This window comes from Monodon monoceros, unplaced genomic scaffold (genome assembly GCF_005190385.1).
Source record: "Monodon monoceros isolate NGI ecotype Baffin Bay Population unplaced genomic scaffold, NGI_Narwhal_1 Super_Scaffold_7, whole genome shotgun sequence".
Lineage (NCBI taxonomy): Eukaryota > Metazoa > Chordata > Mammalia > Artiodactyla > Monodontidae > Monodon > Monodon monoceros.
The window spans coordinates 22,116,835-22,137,478 of record NW_021703784.1 but is presented as its reverse complement, the minus strand read 5'-3'; positions in this window follow the sequence as shown (position 1 = coordinate 22,137,478).

Sequence of the window (20,644 nt, the reverse complement as noted above, 5' to 3'; positions counted from 1 at the left end):
AAGAAAGAAAGAAAGAAAGAAAGAAAGAAAGAAAGAAAGAAAGAAAGGAAGGAAGGAAGAAAGGCAAACACCTATTAACGAGTGGAAGTCAGGAAGGTGAGGGGGTAAGAGGTGGTACCTCAAGGAATGTTTGAGGATGTCACTGGATCAAGACCACCAAATGGATGCCTGGAGTTCGTCCAGTAAACAGCACAGAATCAATCCTGGATAGGAGCCATAGGTCACAGGGAACATTAAGAGTCAAGAAGCACAGAATGACCTAGGCAAGCAATTCACAAACTTTGAGGTTTCAGGGCCCATTTCAGTCTTAATTATGGAGCACTCCAAAGAAAGTTTGTTTATGTGGATTACATCTATTGATATTTACTATGTTAGAAGCTAAAACTGGTCTTTTAAAAATATTTATTCACTTAAAATAATAATAATTAAATCCATTACATGTTAACATTTTTATAAAAAATAGCTATATTATCCCTAACAAAAAAATTATTGAGAAACGTGATCTTATGTTTCATTTTGCAAATCTCTTTACTCTCTGACTTAAAAGAAGAAGACATCCGGATTCTCAAGTCTGCTTCTATATTCAATTTTTAGGATATACTGTTCTAGTTGAAAGATATGAAGAAAAACTGTCTTACACAAATGTGTAGTTGGAAAATGTAGTAATATTTAATTTTTTTTTTTTCGGAGAACTGTGGATAGGTCTTCTTTGATACTATACCAAAACTCAACAAGTAATGGTGTCTTACAGGTTAATTGCAGTGTGGAATTTGAAACATATCATTGAACTTATCCTACTCTGTTCCATTAAAAGATATTGGTTTGTCTTGCACAATGAATGGATCTTTTGCACACACATGATTTTGTAACATCATGTATTGGTCATTCGGAAAATGTTTGTACGCTGAGTTATGCCACTTTTCTAAATGTTGACTACATTTTATTATTCACTATCAAAAAAATTACTTTTTTAATGTCTCCCCTGATCCTTTCAGAAAAGTCTTTAAGTATAAAGAAGCAGCCAAACTCACAGTAGCAGATGAAAGTTTTCTACAATTTTAATTTTCATGTAAAAGCTGAAATTTTATCACTGGCAACAAACAAAACTATTTGTCAGTTGTCTTCCTTGAAGGGAAAGACTTAAAGATTTACTTTGTTCATTTTTGAAAAAGTATCTGTCAAATAACCAAGTCTAAATAACTATAATTTGCCTGGCAGTCACACTTTCAAGAAAAAAATGTTGTTCCACACACACACACACACACACAAAATCTAGTTAGGTCACAACTCAAACAATTGCACAAGTGCTTTTTCTCAAAATGAGCACTGTACTTCAATACATAGCAGAGTGCTTTATGTATACGTCCCATTTCATCACCCAGAATATTAAAAATAATGGCACTCAAAGTTCAAGATTTAATAAAATTAATACTTTATACTGCTTCATTGAGAACATTCTTCAGTAAAACAGATTTTTTTAATGTGAATTTGTGGCAGTGAAAAAATATCTCTAAAATTTTGTGTCACTGCCTTGATTCATGCTAAGCCACCAGTGCTTTTATCCACTTTTAATTTTGTACCATCAGTACAAATGTCAACACAGTGGGAAAAAAAACCAAAACAGCTCATACAACTCAATAACAAAAAAATAAACAACCAATTTAAAAATGGGCAGAACACCTGAACAGACATTTTTTCCAAAGAGGACATGCATAGGACCAACAGGCGCATGAGAAGATGCTCAATGTCACTAATCATCAGAGAAGTGCAAATCAAAATCACGATGAGATATCACCTCACACCTATCATCAAAAAGAACACAAATAACAAATGTTGGTGAGGGTGTTGGTGGGAATGTAAATTGGTGCAGACACTATGGAAAACAGGATGGGGGTTCCTCGAAAAACTAAAAATAGAACTACAATACAACCCAGAAATTCCACTCTTGGGTATATATTCGAAGAAAATAAAAACACTAATTTGAAAAGATACATGAACCCAATGTTCATAGCAGCATTATTTGCAATAGCTAAGATATGGAAGAAACCTGTGTCCATCAACAGATGAATGGATAAAGATGTGGTATATATCTATACACACACACACACACACAAACACACACAATGGAATATTACTCAGCCATATTGGATGGACCTAGAGAGTATCATGGATGGACGTAGAGAGTATTATGCTTAGTGAAATAAGTCAGACAGAGGAAAACAAATATCCTATGTTATGACTTATATATGGAATCTAAAAAATAAAACAATTAAATGCATGTAACAAAACAGAAACAGACTCAGATGTAGAGAACAAGCTATTGGTTAACAGTGGGGAGAGGGAATTGGGGAGGGGGAACATAGGAATATAGATTAAGAGATACCAACTACTATGTATAAAATAGGCAACAAAGATATATTGTACAGCAGAGGGAAATATAGCCATTGTTTTGTAATAACTTTAAATGGAGTATAATCTATAAAAATATTGAATCACTATGTTGTACACCTGGAACTAATATAATATTATAAATCAACTACACTTCAATTTTTTAAAAATAACCAGAAATAGATAAGATGATCAAGTGTACTTGCTGTGTTTTTTTCAAATTTTAGAAACTACTTTGAATCTAAATTTCCTATACAATTGCGTTTCTACCACTACCTATTGCTAGCTCACCAAACCAGACCTTCCTTTCTTACTCATACTGTACACTCTGCCTGAAAGGCTCTCCCTTCTCTTTCTTCCTACCCAATCTCTGTGTTTTCTCCCAAAGCCCAGGTCCCGTCCTAACTCCTCTGTAAAACTCACATATATTTCCTCTTTTCTCAGCTCCTACTGCTCTCTGTCTGATAAGATATATTTATTTGTACACTGTCATATTCTTTGCTGATTGTTTTTGACTCTCTACACTGAATTCTCACAGGGCATGGGTTCTTTTAATTTATTTTCAAAATGAAATATCTTATTGTACAATTTGTAGTAAAACTTATAAATAAAATAAAATATGAAGAAGGAATTAAATTCAAACAATGTCCCATCAACCAGAGAAATAACCATACTAACATTTTAATATGTTTATAGACAACTCACCCTTTACACACACGCATACATATGTACACCTATATAAAATTTTAAATAAATTGGTTCACATAATAAAAGCTGTTTTTAACCTTCTTTTTATTTTGTTTGAATCTTCATTTAGTAATTATTTATGGATATCTTTTCATATTGATAAATATAGCATTATATCATCATTTATAATGACTGTGAAGTTTACAGTTGTATGGATAGGCAATGATTTATTTAGCCAGTCTCCCACTGATGGGCATTCAATTGCTTCTAACTTTGCTATTAGACAATGCTGAGATAAACAACTTTATACAGATGCCTTTTCATATTTTTCTAATACTCTCATTAGAATAAATTCCTAGAATTATAACTGTTTGATGAGATTATTTTGTTTTCTTCATTTCATTCCCTATAACCCTTGATATAGAACTAAGCACAAAGAAAATGCAAGCCAGAGAGTCTAGGGATAAATTCATCCTGACAGGTGAAGGACGTCTCCAACATATAAACATTGAATACCAAATAGAAATGTAGATAAATTTCTCTGAGAAAGACCTACTCAGTCTAAATCCAAACACCCTGTGTCTTCTCAAGAAAATGTCTTTTTTTTCACTTAAGGTAGAGTTTTTTAACGTTGATTAAGAAATAGAACGAGTTAACAATTTGCTGTTAAAAACAAAATGCTTGAATGGCACTTCTATCAACTAAAACCACTGACAGAACCTACAGAAACCAGGAATGGCAGATGATGGCTTTGTATTCTGATTTAGAACCCAAATACATTTTTCTCTAGTAGCATCAGTGACTGATTCAACTATCAGTTTACAAAAACCTATTTAACCTAAAGTGTACCTGTCTGTGTTCATAATACAATGTTAACAATACAGACTCAAATTCACTGCATTGTTTCTATGGAAAATATATCCTGCCTCACAATCACTTAAATTAAAAATTAAATATAACCCAATCATAAGCTGGGCCGCTAGTACAATATATCTATCATTTACTTTGGCCAGATGCCTGTTACTGATGTTTTTTGTCAAAGCATCTCTGCAGTATTGGCCTCAGTATCATCATCATAAAATAAGACTGGCCAAAAGCAAGTTCAAATGAACCTTCTAGTAATAAAATGCTATGATCCTATGAATCCTTAAGAAGCAGATTTCCTGGAGAAAACTGTTCATTGAAAAATGCTTACTCTTTTCTGGGAACCAATTAGACTAAATGAAATTAGATTTTAAGTGACTTGGGAGGAGCCCTGTGTAACATTAATTGCTAAGTATATTTTTATGCTAGTTATAATTATTAGAATGTAGAAAGGAAGAATCACTTGTCTGTAGTGGAATTGAATTTAAAAAGACAATGTTTGTAAATATTTTCTTAAATAAAATTGTTTGACAAGACTCCCACCATCAACCAAGATAGAGAAACAGGGACTAGGTTTACCCTACCAAAAGAAATAATTTTAAAACTGGGAAAAAAATATGAAAAGACAGTTTTCAAGATATTGGACATAAAGAAACAAAGTATAATGATCTCTGAGAGTTAGGGAATCAAATAAGTGAGCCCTATGATTACACCAACTTACTGCCTGGAGAGAATTCACATGCCGTAGCACAGGGAAGGGAAAAGTAAGATTCCAGCAAGCTCTCTGAGTTGAAAAGACAGAGTTGGGAAGTTGGGAAACAAAGGAGGCTAGACTTCACAAAACATCATATTGAAGAGAAGAGAACTTCACAGAGAGAGAACTCCAGAGATCTATAGAGAATCTTCTGTGAATTTTCAGCTGAGTACTTATCAGCACATGTGTGCAAAGAGACTACCCAAGACTTGAGAATAAAACACCCAAAATAATTTATTATAGGAATTGGCTTACACAATTATGGAATCTGAGAAGTCCCAAGATCTGCAATCTGCAAGCTGAGGAATCAAGAAAGCCAGTGGTGTAATTCAATCTAAGTCCAAAGACTGGAGAATTAGAGGGCAAATAGTGTAAGTCATGGTCCAAGTCTGAAGGCCCAAGAACCAGGAGCACTGATGTCCTAGCATGGGAGAAGATGGATGTACCAGCTCAAGCAAAAAGAGCAAATTTGCCCTTCTTCTACATTTTTGTTTTATTCATGTCCTCAATGGAATAGGTGGTGGTACCCACCCACATTTGTGAGAGTGATCTTCTTTATTCAGTCTACCAATCCAAATGCTAATCTCTTTCAGAAACATCCTCACAGACACACCCAGAAATCATGTTTTACCAGCTATCTGGATATCCCTAATCAAGTTGACACATATAATTAACCATCACATATAGAGTAAGCGAAAAAGATTTTGCATCAGTGGGAGAGGAAAATTAACCCTAGCTTAAATGAGCTCTGCTCCACATTTAAAATCATTACCAGAAAGGATTGAACTGTTTCAGGGAAAATTTACTGCATCATGGAGCTACAACAAGGACATTTATAAGAACAAAGAGTATCCAATATCTAAAATTCATAATGTCTAGCATCAAATAAAAAAATTACTTAGCCATGAAAAGAAGCATAAAAATGTAAATCAAAGTGAGAAGATCAGTAAATTGATACCAACCAGAAATGACAAAGATGACATAATTAGTATGCAAGGACATCAAAACACTTATTAGAACTGTGCTACATATGTTCAAGAAGCTGGAAGAAAGATTGAGCATGTTAATTTGAGATATGGAAGACATAAAAAATACCCAAATTGAACCTCTAGAATTCAAAAATATAATGTCTGCACTGAAAAATACACTCAGGTAGATTAACACTAGATTTTGCCCCACAGAGGAAAAGATTGGGAAACTTAAGGACATAGCAATATAAACTAGGCAAACTGAAACACAGACAGGAAAGACACTGGGAAAAAAAGTAGCAAACACTCAGTGAGCTGTGAGACAACTTCAAGTGGCCTAATAGAGTGCAACTGGAATCTCTGAAGGAGAGAAAGGAGAGGGAAGAAATAAATATTTGAGAAAGTAATGGCTAAAAAAACTCTTTGATAAAAATCATAAATACTTAGATTAAAAATCTAAACAAAACCCAAGCACAGTAAATATGAAGAAAACTTTATTAAGATACATCATCATCAAATTACCGACAACCAGTGATTAAAGAGAAACTCACACATGAAGCAAGTGAACAAACAAAAAGCCCCCCTCTCCCCAAAAATACATGTTATATAAAAAGGAACAGAGAGAAGGATGGCAGAAGATTTCTTATGCATTGAAACTGCAACTTTCCTCCGTCCCACAAGCACTTCTGTTTACATTTACCACGTTCTAGTTCTTTTCTCCATAGCACTTAACATCTTCTAATATACTGTTTAATTTATTGCAGGCTATGTTTATGTATTTACTTTCTCTGTCACCAGAACATAAACTCCATCAAGGCAGGAATTATTTTCTGTTTTGATCATGTGTATATCAACTGTCCAGAAGAATATCTGGCACATAGTAGGCACTTATTATATGTTTGATGAATTAATACATATACATCAAAAACTTTATTTTTTCCCACCTGAAATCCCACAATTTATGTCTTAGAAGCTTTATCACTAGGAAGTAACCAAAAATGGGTACAAACTTACATGTTAGGCTATATAGTGAAGCATTATTTTTAGTAGTAAAAATATTAAACAACATAAATGTCATTAGGAAAATATTGATAAGATAAATCTTGCAAATATGATAGGGATACTATACTATATTCTTTAAAGTACCTGATGTTGAACAGCATGTTCAGTATTAGTTGAAGAAAAATGTTTTAAAAAGAAGTATATAGGATTTTCACATGTGAATAAAATGTGGATTATGTCATATCACCATTTCTATGCAAGAAATAAAAGATGATCGAGACTATTTGAAAAAGAAAAGGTATTTTTAAAGACATTCAAGAGCAATAGCAACAAAAAATATTCAATAAACTAAAATTCCTAAGAGAGAAGAGTCCTTCTAATGTGAACAGTCCTTCATCAGCCATTTCCTTCCATTACTAGATTTGCTGATTCTGCGTATGAGCTGAGGATCAGCTTTAGTCCATGAAGAGGGAATCTACTAGAAGGAAAATAAATCAGTAAACCCTTTTAGCAGTCATGGATTTGGAAGCTTCAGGAACTGTAAGTACCCAACTTGTTTCTCCAGAGTATGTTAACTAAGTTTTGAGTCTATTTGGAATGTTTTCAGGATCTGTAAGGCAGATTCAAATCTCCTGCAGTCTCACAGTCTTTAGGAAACAAAGTTTCACTTAAGGAACGATTCCTTCTTCAAACATACTGCTGTCTTCTCCTCAAGAATTTTGCTGAAGTTGGAAGTGGCATTGGGCAGGGAGTCAAAGGGCGTAGATCAAACCTTCTGAAGGACAGAGTCGTCTCTCCCACTGCTTTCACATCTAGAGAATTGCCAGGTTCTCAACCCCCCACCCTCCCAAAAAAGAGGGACACATTTGGTAGAACAGGGAAGAACCAGAGATAGAGGCAGTCTTTTTCAACCTGCAAACCAGGCTTAACACAACTCAATCACTGATTAGACTGAAGAAATCAACCTCTAGCCTCTACTCCATAACGGGGGAAAGGAGCAACTTTCCCAGTGGAAGAATGCCATCTGGTACCTCTACAGTTTCTTTATATATGAAATACAACATAAAGTTTAGTAGACATAGGGCAAAACAGGAAAATGTAATTAAATATTCATGAGGAAAAAAATTAGAAGCAGACTCATGGCTATCTCTGATAACAAAGTAGATAAGGATTTCAGCCAAATTATATCCAATTTATTAAAGAAATTAGAAGAAAATATGGACAAATTTGATGAATAGGTGAAGAGTTTCAACAAAGAATGAAAATCTATAAAACGGGACAAATGGATGTTTTAGAATTGCAAAATATAATATCTGAAATTAAGACTCATTTGATAGATTTATAAGCAGAATATATAATAAGTGAACTTAAAGACAGGTCAATCCAAACTGAAGCGCAGAGAAGGAAAAGAATGGGAATAAAGAATATAAGAGATATGTGAAACGACATGGGAAAAAAAATCCAACATATAAGCAAATGAAGTCCCAGAAAGAAAGGAAAGAAAATTAAGAGTTGGTGGGGGAGCAATATTTGCATGGATAGTGATTTTTTTCCCCCAACAATTAATGAAAAACTTCAACCCACAAATTTAAGAATCTCAGGGAATTTCAAGCTAAACGCAGTTGATCCTTGAACAATGAGGGTTTGAACTGCATGGATCCACTTATATGAAGATATTTTTCGATAGCAAACACTACAGTACTACACAATTCATGGTTGGTTAAATCTGTGGATGTGGAGGAACCATGGACACAGAGGGCTGACTATAAGTTATTTGCAGATTAACCCTCATGTTGTTCAAGATTCGACTGTAAATGCAAAAAGAACCATACCTAAAGATATAGTAGTCATGCTGCTAAATTCAAAGCAAAGAGACAAAGTTTTAAGAGAAAAAAAGACATTAGTCCTCAAAGCAGCAACAATAAGATTTATTTTGACTGTGAAACAGAAACCATGGAATGCAAAAGACAATTCTATATCCAGTAAAGAAAAATCTTTAAAAATGAGAAAAATCAAGATATTTTCAGATGAACAAGAGCTGAAAGAAATCTTTGAATATGCATATTACAAGAAATACCAATGGAAATTCTCCAGGTTGAAGAAAAATGAAACATATGGAAGCTCAGAGCTGCAGGAAAGAATTAAAAGCGCTAGAAAGGTTAATTATGTGGTAATTATAAAGTAATATTGATTGTTTACAACAAAATATCATATTTATAACATTGTAATAAAAAAACAGGGCAAATGGAGTTAAATTGTTGTAAAATTGTTGGATTGCTCAGGAAATGATTAAAGTATTAATTTAAGGTAGATAGTAAAAAGTAAAACAGAATAACTATTAAAAGAAGTAGTTACTAAGGAGTTAATAAAAGAAAAGTATACAATAATACAAATATTTGGTTAGTCCATAAAATGCCAAAGAAAGAATTATAAGAAGGAAAATAAATGAGGCAAACATAAAAACAAAAAGCAAGGTGGTAGACTTAAACCCGATTATACAAGGAATTATATTAAATGTAGACAACTACACACTCTAATTAAAAGACAACTGTTGGACTGACATAAAAAAAATACAACCATATGCTACTTTACAGGCTATACACTTTAAACCTAAGGACACAAAAAAGTTGAAAGTAAAAGTAAAAAGATACACCATGCAAATACTCATCAAAGGAAAGCTGATGTAAGTTATTAATATCAACAAAAATAGACTTTAAGTAAGAAGTATTATGAGAAATAAAGTAGTATATTTCATAATGATTAACAGATCAAGTCATTAGCAATATATAGTATCAGTAAATTTGTACTTTTCTGATAACATAGTTTCAAAATTTACAAAGCAAAGTTGACAGAGTAAAATAGGAAATAGAAAAATGCACAATCATTTTCGTAGATTTTACCACACTTCTCTCATTATTGATAGAAAAAGCAGACAAAAAAATCAATAAGGATATAAAAGATCTGAAGAGCTCAGCTGAGTAAAATAACAGTCCTCTCAAGTGGTTATGAAACATTTATCAAAATAATTTTTTGTGTTAAGTCATGAAACAAGTATTGACTATAGTTATAAAACTATAAACTACAAAATTTTTAGATAAAAACATAGAAAATCTTCAAGATATAGGACTTGGTTAAGAGTTCTTAGGCTTGACATCAAATACACAATTCTTAAAGGAAAAATCAACAAATTGTACCTCACCAAAATTAAAAATTTTTGCTCTGCAATATATCCAGTTATGAGAAAGAAAAGATGAGCTATAGACTGGGATAAAATATTTGCAAATCACATATCTGACAAAGAACTTGTGTCTAGAATATATCAAGAGCTGTCAAAACTTAACAGCAAAAAAAAAAAAATCCCAAAACAATTAGAAAATGAACAAAGACAGGAACAGACATCTTAATGAAGAGAATATGCCAAAGGCAAATAATCACACTAAGATATTCAACATCATTAGCCATTAGGAAATGCAAATTAAAACCATGAGATATCATTACAAAAGTGTCATAATGGATAAGATAAAAAATAGTTATAACACCAAGTGCTGGCAAACATGCACAAAAAGTAGATCCCTCATACATTGCTGCTGGGAGTACAAAATGGTACAGCCACTCTGGAAAATAGTTTGTGAACAAGTGCCTCTTAGGCATTTACCCCAGTGAAATGAAAACTTACGTTCATAAAAATAACCTGTAAATGAATGTTTTTAACAGCTCTATTCATAATAACCAAAAATTGGAAGCAACCCAAATGGCCTTTAATGGATAAGTGGTTAAAATAATAGTGGTAAATCCATATCTTGGAATATCATTCAGCAACAAAAAAGAATGAACTATTGATACATATAACTTGGATGGACTTCTAGGAAATAATGCTAAATGAAAAAAGCAATGCTCTAAAGGTTAATTACTACATGATTCAATTGATTTAATATCCTTGAAATAACGTAATTATAGAGGTAAAAGAGAGATTAGTGGTTGCCAGAGGTCAGGGATTAGGAGGGAGAGGGTAGCGTGGCTATAAACAACCATAGAGCCCTGTGGTGATCATATAGTTCTCTATCTCAGTCGTAAAGGTAGTTACACAAAGCTGCACGTGACAACATTACATAGAATTTACAAAGAACATGGTCCCATTCTAAATAAGTGGTGGTAGGAGATGTAAAGTGTTTAAAAAATGTCTGAAAATTATTTGATACCCCTCCCATCCAAAAGATGAAATCTAATTTTCTTCCCCTTGAATCTATAGACCAAAATAATGACTCACTTCTAACAGACATTACAGTGGAAGTGGTGCTGCATAACTACAGCAGAGTGTGTGTGTGTGTGTTTGTGTGTGTGTGTGTGTGTGTACAAGTATATAACTTACAAGTTAGAAAATGTGATACAGCTCCCTCCCCCTGCCCCAGATATTACCTATTAGCATCCCATGGGAAATAGAATTGAGGCTGCCTCAACAATGAATTGATAATACCATGTGTTTATACTTTCAAAATTGTTTAAACTTTAATTTTAATTTATTAGAAACATGAATTAGTTTTCTTTGGCTGCATAACAAATTACTACAGACTTAGTGACTTAAAACAATACCGATTTATTATCTTACAATATCTGTATGTCAGAATTCCAGGCACAGCATAACTAGATTCTTTGTTCAGGGTCTCACATGGCTGAAATCAGGGTGTCAGATTGGCTAAATACCCACCTGGAGCTCAAAGTCTTTTTCCAAAGGCAGTCAGCTTTTTGGCAGAATCCATTTCCTTGTAGTTTTAGGACTAAAGTCCCCCTTTTATTGACGGCTGTCAGCCAGGGGTCGCTTTCAGCAACTAGAGATCCCTCTTGGACTTCCCTGGTGGTCCAGTGGTTAAGACTCCATGCTTCCACTGCAGGCGGTGTGGGTTTGATCCCTGGTCAGGGAAATTCCCCATGCCACATGGTGCAGAAAAAAAGAAGGAAAAGAAAAAAAAAAAAGAGATCACTCTCAGGTCCCAGCCACATGGCCCCTGTGATAAGAAGTTTGCAATATGCTGTTTGCTTTCTTCCCTGAGGTTAGCAGGACACTGACACTTCCCTTTATTTTAAAAGTTTCACCTATTCAAGTCAGGCCTGCCCAGGTTAACTCCCCTTTTGATTAAGTAAGAGTCAACTGATTACAAACCTGATCATGTAGAGAGAAATCCCAGTATTTTCACACATTCCACTTACTCAAGGGGAGGAAATTATACAGAGCAAGTATATCTATGGAGTGGGGGTTGGATTTTAGGGACCATCTTAGAATTCTCCCTACCACAGTTCACCTTTCTCTAAATGCAGGGTCCATCACCATTAATGTAAACATTGATGTGTGGTTAAAGACTGATAAGATGTTTTTTCTGTGCCTAATACATTCATTTATTTGTTTATTTAGAAATTGACTCTGTAGGATTTCAAAAAGCTATTTGAGACAGATTATAATTAGATTAATATCATTAAAAATGAAAAGATAAAAGGCAAATAACAGAAAGAGGAAAGATGATAGTAAGAAAGTTCTGTCTAAACACAAAACCCAGCTCTATACCTCTTAGTTTCTAAAGCAGAGATGGAAAAACGATGAGCTCTGTTCAAGTATATCTTACTTTCTAGAAGGAAACATCAGATTTCATAAGAAAGACAAACTCTTTTCTGCTTTGAGATGTGAAATATTTTTCCCTACCATTCTTCGCAAAAGGAAACTCGAATAACAATGTTCTCATTGGCAGTTTCCATTTTACAAAATTCAGATTTTTTCAAATACAGCTTTCAATTCTTTATGAAAGCCTAGAGCAAAGAGAACTGCAGTCTCACAAATGTAAATCTATTTGAGGCATTGCAAGCATTTATGTGGGTTAACTCATTGAACCTTCACAATAACCATATAAGGTAGGTATTATGATTATCCTTATGAATAGAAGAAGAACCTGAGAGGTTCTTCTTGCTTGATTTCCCCTTGCTTGATTGGATAAAGGGATGAATTTTGGAAAATTAGAAAGAGCTAATATTTCATCAATCTCTTGGACATTGTCAAACATCAGCTGCTTCCATCAAGCTTTTGACAAGAGTTGAATGTCAGTCAATTTGTAATTGAGATCAATGGCGCTTCTTAAAGAGCTGATGGCCTCTGCTGTTGATTGAATGGAAATCCATGTGGTCTGTCATGGAGAGGTAAGATGTAAGGTACTTAAATGGGCAAAGATGATGCTTAGTTGGAAGAATTGAAAAACTAGACTTACATTATTGCCTTATTGGAAAAGAACCCCATTTCTAGATGGAGATGAAGAGGTGAGCAAACTGCCAAATGAGAGTAGAGATGGAGGAAAATGTAAATTGATTCATGTTTATGTGCACCAAGGTGTGGAAGAGGCATAAGAGTAACCTTAGGCCTCTTTTCAGAGTGTGACTTGATAGAAAAGGAGGTGAAAAAAAAGAGAAGAGGACCACTGAAGAGAAATGAAGCAAAGGTGTAAAAGCAACAAAAAACATAAAAGTTGTGGCTTTAGTTTGTCCCCTACTCCTACTGGACTAGGAGACAATATTCAGGTCCTGATTTTGTCACTAAGTGGTGGGGGTCCTTGAGCAGACCCATCCAACCTGCCCAAGGTTCATTTTTCTCTTCACTGAAATGAAGCTTTTACTAATCCTGACTGTTACTTCACAGAGTTTTATTGATATTGTTCATTCATTCATAAAACTTTACCTGACACGTTTTATGTATCAGAAGCTGTTCTAGTAGTGGAAATATGGAATCTTAAAAAAAAAAGGTTGTGAAGAACCTAGGGGCAAGACAGGAATAAAGATGCATACCTACTAGAGAATGGACTTGAGGATATGGGGAGGGGGAAGGGTAAGCTGTGACAAAGTGAGAGAGTGGCATGGACATATATACACTACCAAACATAAAATAGATAGCTAGTGGGAAGCAGCCGCATAGCACAGGGAGATCAGCTTGGGTCTGTGTGACCACCTAGAGAGGTGGGATAGGGAGGATGGGAGGGAGGGAGATGCAAGAGGGAGGAGATATGGGGACATATGTATATGTATAACTGATTCACTTTGTTATAAAGCAGAAACTAACATACCATTGGAAAGCAATTATACTCCAATAAATATGTTAAAAAAAATAAAATTAAATTAAAAATAATTTTTTTTAAAAAAGATAAATGACTCAATATTTACTCTGATAGTCTTAAATCCCTTTCAGAAGAAGGCAGATATGGATAGAGAGGATTAAAAAAAATGACATATATGGACAGTCTCTAACTTCATGGTATTCACAGTTTTGGAGGGTAACAGGGAATGGAATGAAAGTCTAAAAGAGGCACATAGGGCTTCCCTGGTAGCACAGTGGTTGAGAGTTCGCCTGCCGATGCAGGGGACACGGGTTGGTGCCCCGGTCTGGGAGGATCCCACGTGCAGCGGAGCGGCTGAGCCTGTGAGCCGTGGCCCCTGAGCCTGTGCGTCCGGAGCCTGTGCTCCGCAACGGGAGAGGTCACAACAGTGAGAGGCCCGCGGACTGCAAGAAAAATTAATAATAAAAAAATAAAAATAAAATAGGCACATAAAATAGATTGTGACATGTTGAATGTGTATTCAAAAAGGGTGGCTTGGAGAAGCTGACTCCCAACTAAAATACTGAAAATGAGAAGGAATTGATGAAAAATAAGAGGCAGAGTGAATCGTTGAGGGTGTGGAGAAAATGCTGGAAGAATAACAGTGAAAGAGCTAAGCTTTGGAATTAGCAATCCCTGGATGCAAATATAAGATGTATTGTTTACTGCCTGAATAACAACAGGTACTTTGCAGGATTATTATGAGGATTGAAGACAATTTATGGAAAATAGTAAAATCTCAATAAATGATAGTTGGTAAAATGATGCTTATTTCAGTGGGGGAGAGCCTATGCAAAGCATGAGGTCATAAGAAAGCATTACCATGGATTGCAGAGGTGGAAACAGAGGTGAAATTACTAGGATTCCAGGTAAGAAATGGGCAGGGCTCACCTTAGGTAGTGACAATAAGATTGGTGACATGGGGGAAGACATGAAAAGGTAATGTCTCTAGGACTCGATGAGGGTGACATCCGCTTAGGTGTGGCCTCCTGGTTATATGTTGGTGCTCTTCATAGAGGTGGAAAGTAAGACAGAAGAAACAGGTTTGCTTGGGAGGTACAAGTAGAGGGCAGGAGCAAGGGAGAGAAATAGAATTTGCATTTGTACCTGTTGGATTTGAAGTGGCTCTGGGACATCTAGGAGGAGCTGCTCAGGAATGAGCATCTGAACTGGGGATTGAGTTTTAAGAGTCATCAACACGCAAGTAATAATGGAAGCCACAGATATGGATAAGATCACCTTGGGAAAGCATTTAGAGAGAGATGAGAATAGGATCAAGAACAGAGCACTGAATAAGAACAGTCAATGGTGGGTTGAGAAAGAAGATTTCCCAAGGAGAAAAGACAGTCCATATGTGAGGACTTGGTATAGTCCCAGGAGCTGATGCTTAGCATCTTTCTCTTTTCCCTTTCTGGGTCCTTGTCTCCTATCTTATACTCTTAGTTTTCTTTGATTGTTCTACCATACCTCTCTCGAGGGCAACATCTCATTTACCAACCATCCCTCCTTACTTCCTTCTCTCCCTCGACACTCCCATTTCCTCCACGTGCAGGTTTTGGGTTATGTAGTAAGTTAAGTCACAAGCAAACCCCAAAGGAGCACTAACCAATGGTGTAATACAGGCCCCCGTGATTAACAGGGCTGATAGTAATCTATGCTTGGCAGACTGTCCTTCCCAGGACACTTAAAATCACACCATTTAGTTCTCCCATGTGCATCTCCAGTCCTTGATAAAAGCATATGGAGAAGCAGAGATGACAAGAACAAAAAGCAGCAAATAGACCAAAAAATATTGCTACAACCCCCACTCCACCCTCTCTTCCAGCAGGAATAAAGAACCTGAGGGGAAATTGAGGAGGTGGGAAAATACTTTTAGTCAGAAGATGATTCTTCAGACATGCAGAGCCTGGTATTCCATTGTTCCCACCTGGTATGCAATGCCATGCTGCTTTTCATGCAAAGAAGTAAGATTATTTAATGTTATCACAGAAGGACCTAGCAAACCATCTGGGCATGTGGGATATTCAAGATTCTCAGGTAGAACCACACTGATATGAAAAAAATCTAAATATTCATAAGTACCAGCATTTGAAAAGTAGACTCCAGATTACACCAGGGGTTCTGGCTACTGAATTAGAAAATTTGTTCCGTGTCTTATTTGGAAAACATGGGAACAGAACCTCACCACTAGAAGTCCCAGAAGATGGCTTGCTCTCCCACTCAGATGAGGGTCCATAATGTTTCTTGCAGCTAACTCATGTTCTTCAAGACAGTCCATATGAGAGAGAGAGGACTGAAGTTACAAACCTCACTGTGCACATGTGACCTTCGTACTATTTCATTTGGGGCCTCTTTTATCTGTAGCAGCTGCTGGTCCTCCTTGTGAATGTGATTTCGAATCACTGCCTGGGTGAGATAAGAACTGTGTGGACTCTTCTTTCTCCAAGTCCTTCTCCAGTCCTCTAAGCCTCAGAGTATATGTTAGGAAGCTGGCTCAGAGTTGGCACATAGTAGGCACTTGATAGATGGTAACTGTCGTGATGTATTCCTGCAGCATATATTCTATACACAGGATTCTTTTTTTTTTTTCCTATTTTCAGAAACCTTTCATAGATGTAGGACATATAAAGTCTCAATAAACTACATGGACTATTGAGATGTTTCAGTACTACCAGGTCTGATGTTTAAACTTGACCAAGATTTGCTGACAGTTCCTGCTTCTCCCAATGATCGTAGAGATCCTGGCTTCCACCCATGAAGGCTTCTGCTGGAAATGTCACTAAAACAGTTAGGCGCCAGCTCTAAAAAAAGAGCAAACTAAGACTATGGAGATATTGGCATTCAGATTCCATTGGTTCCCAGTTCCCGGGAGGAGCAACGTTAACTGCACCAGCAGACAGATGAGCACATATCTGGAAAACTGGGGATGGGAAGAGATTACCAACTACTTGTTGCCTTCCTATACATTCTCCTTCCTTCTTCCTTTCTTTCTGTCTTCCTTTATTCCAACAGTAATTACTGCGTGCCTGATATGTACCAGGTACTCACTATTGTAGGTCTTAGGGATATGAGATTGGACAGCACAAACCAGACCTTACTCTCATGGAACTTACATTCTTGGGTTTGGGGAGATAGACAACAAACAGATGTACCCGTAAACAAATGAATTTCAGATAGCAGTAGGTGCTACGAAAACAATAAAACTGATACCGTGGTGGAGGGTGACTAGAGCAGACAGGGTGAGAAGGAGAGCTTCTCTGAAGATTTGACATCTGCACTAAGGCCTGAATAACAAGAAGGAACTCGCTTAGAGGTTTGAGGAAATGAGCCTTCCACACAAGGGAACAGCAAGTTCGAAGGCCTGAGGTGGGAATATATTTGGTGAGTTCAAGGAGCAGAAAGGAGGCCTGTGTGGCTGACATGTGTTGGGGGTGACAGAAAGGAGCTGCATTGCTGTGAAAGGCTTGACAAGAACTTTGGGTTTAGTTATAAAGGAAAGCCACTGAAGGGTCCTAAGGAAAGGAATTATGCAATCCAATTTATGTACTTTTAAGATAATTCTAGCAGGTCAATGGAGAATGTAGTGAAACAAACCAGTCTCACCATGTCATAATCATTCCTATTATTGGATTTAAAAATAATTCAGTGGTGCCTCCATCCAGGCACATGGCTATTGCCAAGGCTCATCACCAGCTTCCACACACAAGGTGTGGTCCCCACAGCAGAGGTTTAAGAGAATGTGAAATAGGTCCTAAAGACAATTCCAAGAGAGAAATGCTGATTTGAATGTGCACATTCTGGCACATGATTTATTTTATAGTTCTCCTATTTTAGCCTCACCTACATTTTAATTCCCACAATACAAGCAGTCTCAACCCTACACCTCCCATGCCGCTTAACCTTGGTTGTATGTTAGAATTATCCAGGTAGCCCAGGCTACACTGTGCTGTGACCCATTAAATCAGAATCTCTGGGGTGGGTCTCAGGCCTTGTTATTTTTTAAAGCTTCTCCAGGTAACTCCCTTGGGCAGCAAAGGCAGCCACTGCCTCACAAGAGCAGGCATTTCAGAGCATCTGGTGGTGATGACAAGTGGCATGAGACCAAAAAAATGTGCTCTCCCGCTGCTGTGTCTCTGGAGGGCCCAAGAAAAGGCAATGATGAGCTTGCAGCTGCCGGGTGGCACATTGCAAAGTCTGAACAAAGGAACACAAGCTCACATGGGAGGCCATGCTGCAGTCAGCAGCACGTTGCTCTGCAGTGAAGCGCCCAGATCTACACGTGAAACTAGCAGACATACTGCCTGTTTAGAAGGAACTTTGGGAACCTTGGGGACCTTAAAAATAATAAATGAAACAAAGGATGATTACATCCAAATAGAATGTCTGTGCAAGTAGCACCATAAAGATAGATGCCACCCAGGCTGTAAAGTGCCTGACATCCTACAGAGCTCAAAATGTAAAAGCTAACACATCTTTGTCAAGCTCTAAAATAGGGAGGCAGCTTTCCCACTTTCCTGTTTAGTTTTTCTTTTTTTTTTTTTACATTTGTTATGCTTAGATGCTAGGTTAAAACAAAAAACAAAAAAAAAAAAAGAGAGAGAAGATAGTTTAAATAAAAAATGCTCTAGCAGGGATGATGTGTGTCATAAGGCAATCAGCAAGTTTTCATTGTTTTCGTGGTGGTACTTGTTTTGGTTTACTTTTTGATGGACAGAGGGAAGACAATGCTATGGAATCCCAAAACTCTTTATTGTATAGTCTTTTCCACATATTTTAACACTTAATTATATTCTGCCTTATACAGTTTGCTATTATTTCAGATGTGCTAATCTTGGCAAATCTGGTAAATTTCTTGAGAACATGTTTCTTCTGTGATTTAAACAGCATCTGTTCACATGTTGTCTAGTGATCACAGATTCCATATTGAACAGACCAGATAATACTTGTACCTATTTTTATTTTACTTGTTTCCTCCCAGCACCCAATCCCCAACCCTTCACCTTTTCTGTGTGTGTGTGTGTGCGTGCATGCACACGCTCACATATGTGCCTATGATTCTCTAAAGGAAACACAAGGCTCTATACAGGCACCCTTGTAATTATGGAACTTCAGTGTAGGATATCAGGGGTCTTAGTTAGTAAGGACACTGTGTGCTTACAAGTGACACACTAAGCTAGCTTAGAGCTAGGCTCCTTGTGTTAAAGGGGAATGGATCCTACACTGAGGGAAGCTTAGTAAGGCAGTATCCCAACACACAATGGACCATAAAGTTTCTGGGAAAAGAAGTTGTAGAGTCAAGGATGAATTCCCCCACACAGATCTAGTTCACTACTCAAAGTGATCTAGAGTAGTGATCTACTTTGAGTAGTGATCTAGATCCCTCAACAAGAGTAACCTGTTATATTATATATTATATTATAACCTGAAAAAGAGCAAGGCAAGCTTCAGATGGCAAAGCCTATTGTAATTCTTAGCAGCCTAGGGGTGGAGAGTGGGAACAGCAAGCATCATTAGGTAAAATGAAGAGATTATTTTAAAGTTTTCAAAGGACAACACATTTAGTGACTTATGAGTGGTGCCCTTGGAATTGTCCAACCTGAAAGGACCTCCTGAGAAGGGATGGGATCATGAAATTACCTCCTTTCTGATTACACAAATGTGTGTGGAAGACAAAAATCAATATCTATCACTAACTGCAGGACTCATCAGGCCCAAGAACCTGGGATCCTGCTGAGTCCTGGAGCTTGGAAGTCTATACGCCTTGATTTTCCACTACCCCTGTGGTCTAAGAAAACAAAATTCAAGGTCAATGTCCTGACTAGAAGTTAGAGAAGGAGATAATTTAAAGAGTGTGTAGATTAAATGACTCAAGAATTATATCATCCCCCAAAACTTCAGTGATTCACCTCGTCAAGATGATTATCAAAATCAACTGAGGGACTTATAACAATGACACAGAGTTTCTGGATCCACTCTGTGCCCATCAGAATCTCCAAATGAGGGGCCCTCGAACCCCTGTGGCAGGTTTGGAAAGCAACCATTTTATATTCACCAAAAAATGAGTTTTACCCAGCCAACTGGCCCTTGACTACTTAATAACTAATAAGAAAGTCATTAATCAGTTTCCTCAGTCATTAATCAGAAGGTCTTGGTATAATTGTCAGGAAAAACTGAGCCTAATAATTAATCATCTCCAATTTTGCTGCAGAACAGGAGCTCCTTGGTGAGGAAGGAGTAGAGCTCATGCATTGCTTTCTTTCCCACTGAATGTGGCAGCCTGGATCCCACACTGATAGCGTGTCTGAGATTAACATAAAAATAATCTACTCTTGTCTCAGACAGGTAATAAAATAAGAGGCTCTTTGGCTAACTTCTAAATTATTTCTTCTTTAAACCACCTCTGTATGGGACAAAACTCCAGTGCAATCTTCCAAACATTCTGTAAACTTTAGCGGTGATCTCAACTTCTATAAACCTACGTGGAAAGAGGAGTTAGGCTTGGGTCTAAAAGTAAGGAAAGGAGCCTGATAAGAAGTTTTCTACCAGCAGGGCCACAGAAGTTAGAAATAATTTATTTAAAAGTAAGGAGGTTATGAGGGAGTGGGAACATGGGGATGACAATATATGGCCTGGGAAAAAGAGGCCAGGAGTAATGATACCGACAAGACATGTGGAATGTGGCGTGCTTTGGTTGAGTGGGAGCAGGACACCAGGTTGAGGCTTGGCTGTTCCTGTTTAGATAGCACCTTGTCCACTGTTCTGTTATGGCACTTCTGAAGCTGAGTTGTGTTTCATGTCTCTCTTCCTCTCCTGGGCTGTGAACTTGTTGAGCTCAGGGAACATGCATATTCATCTTT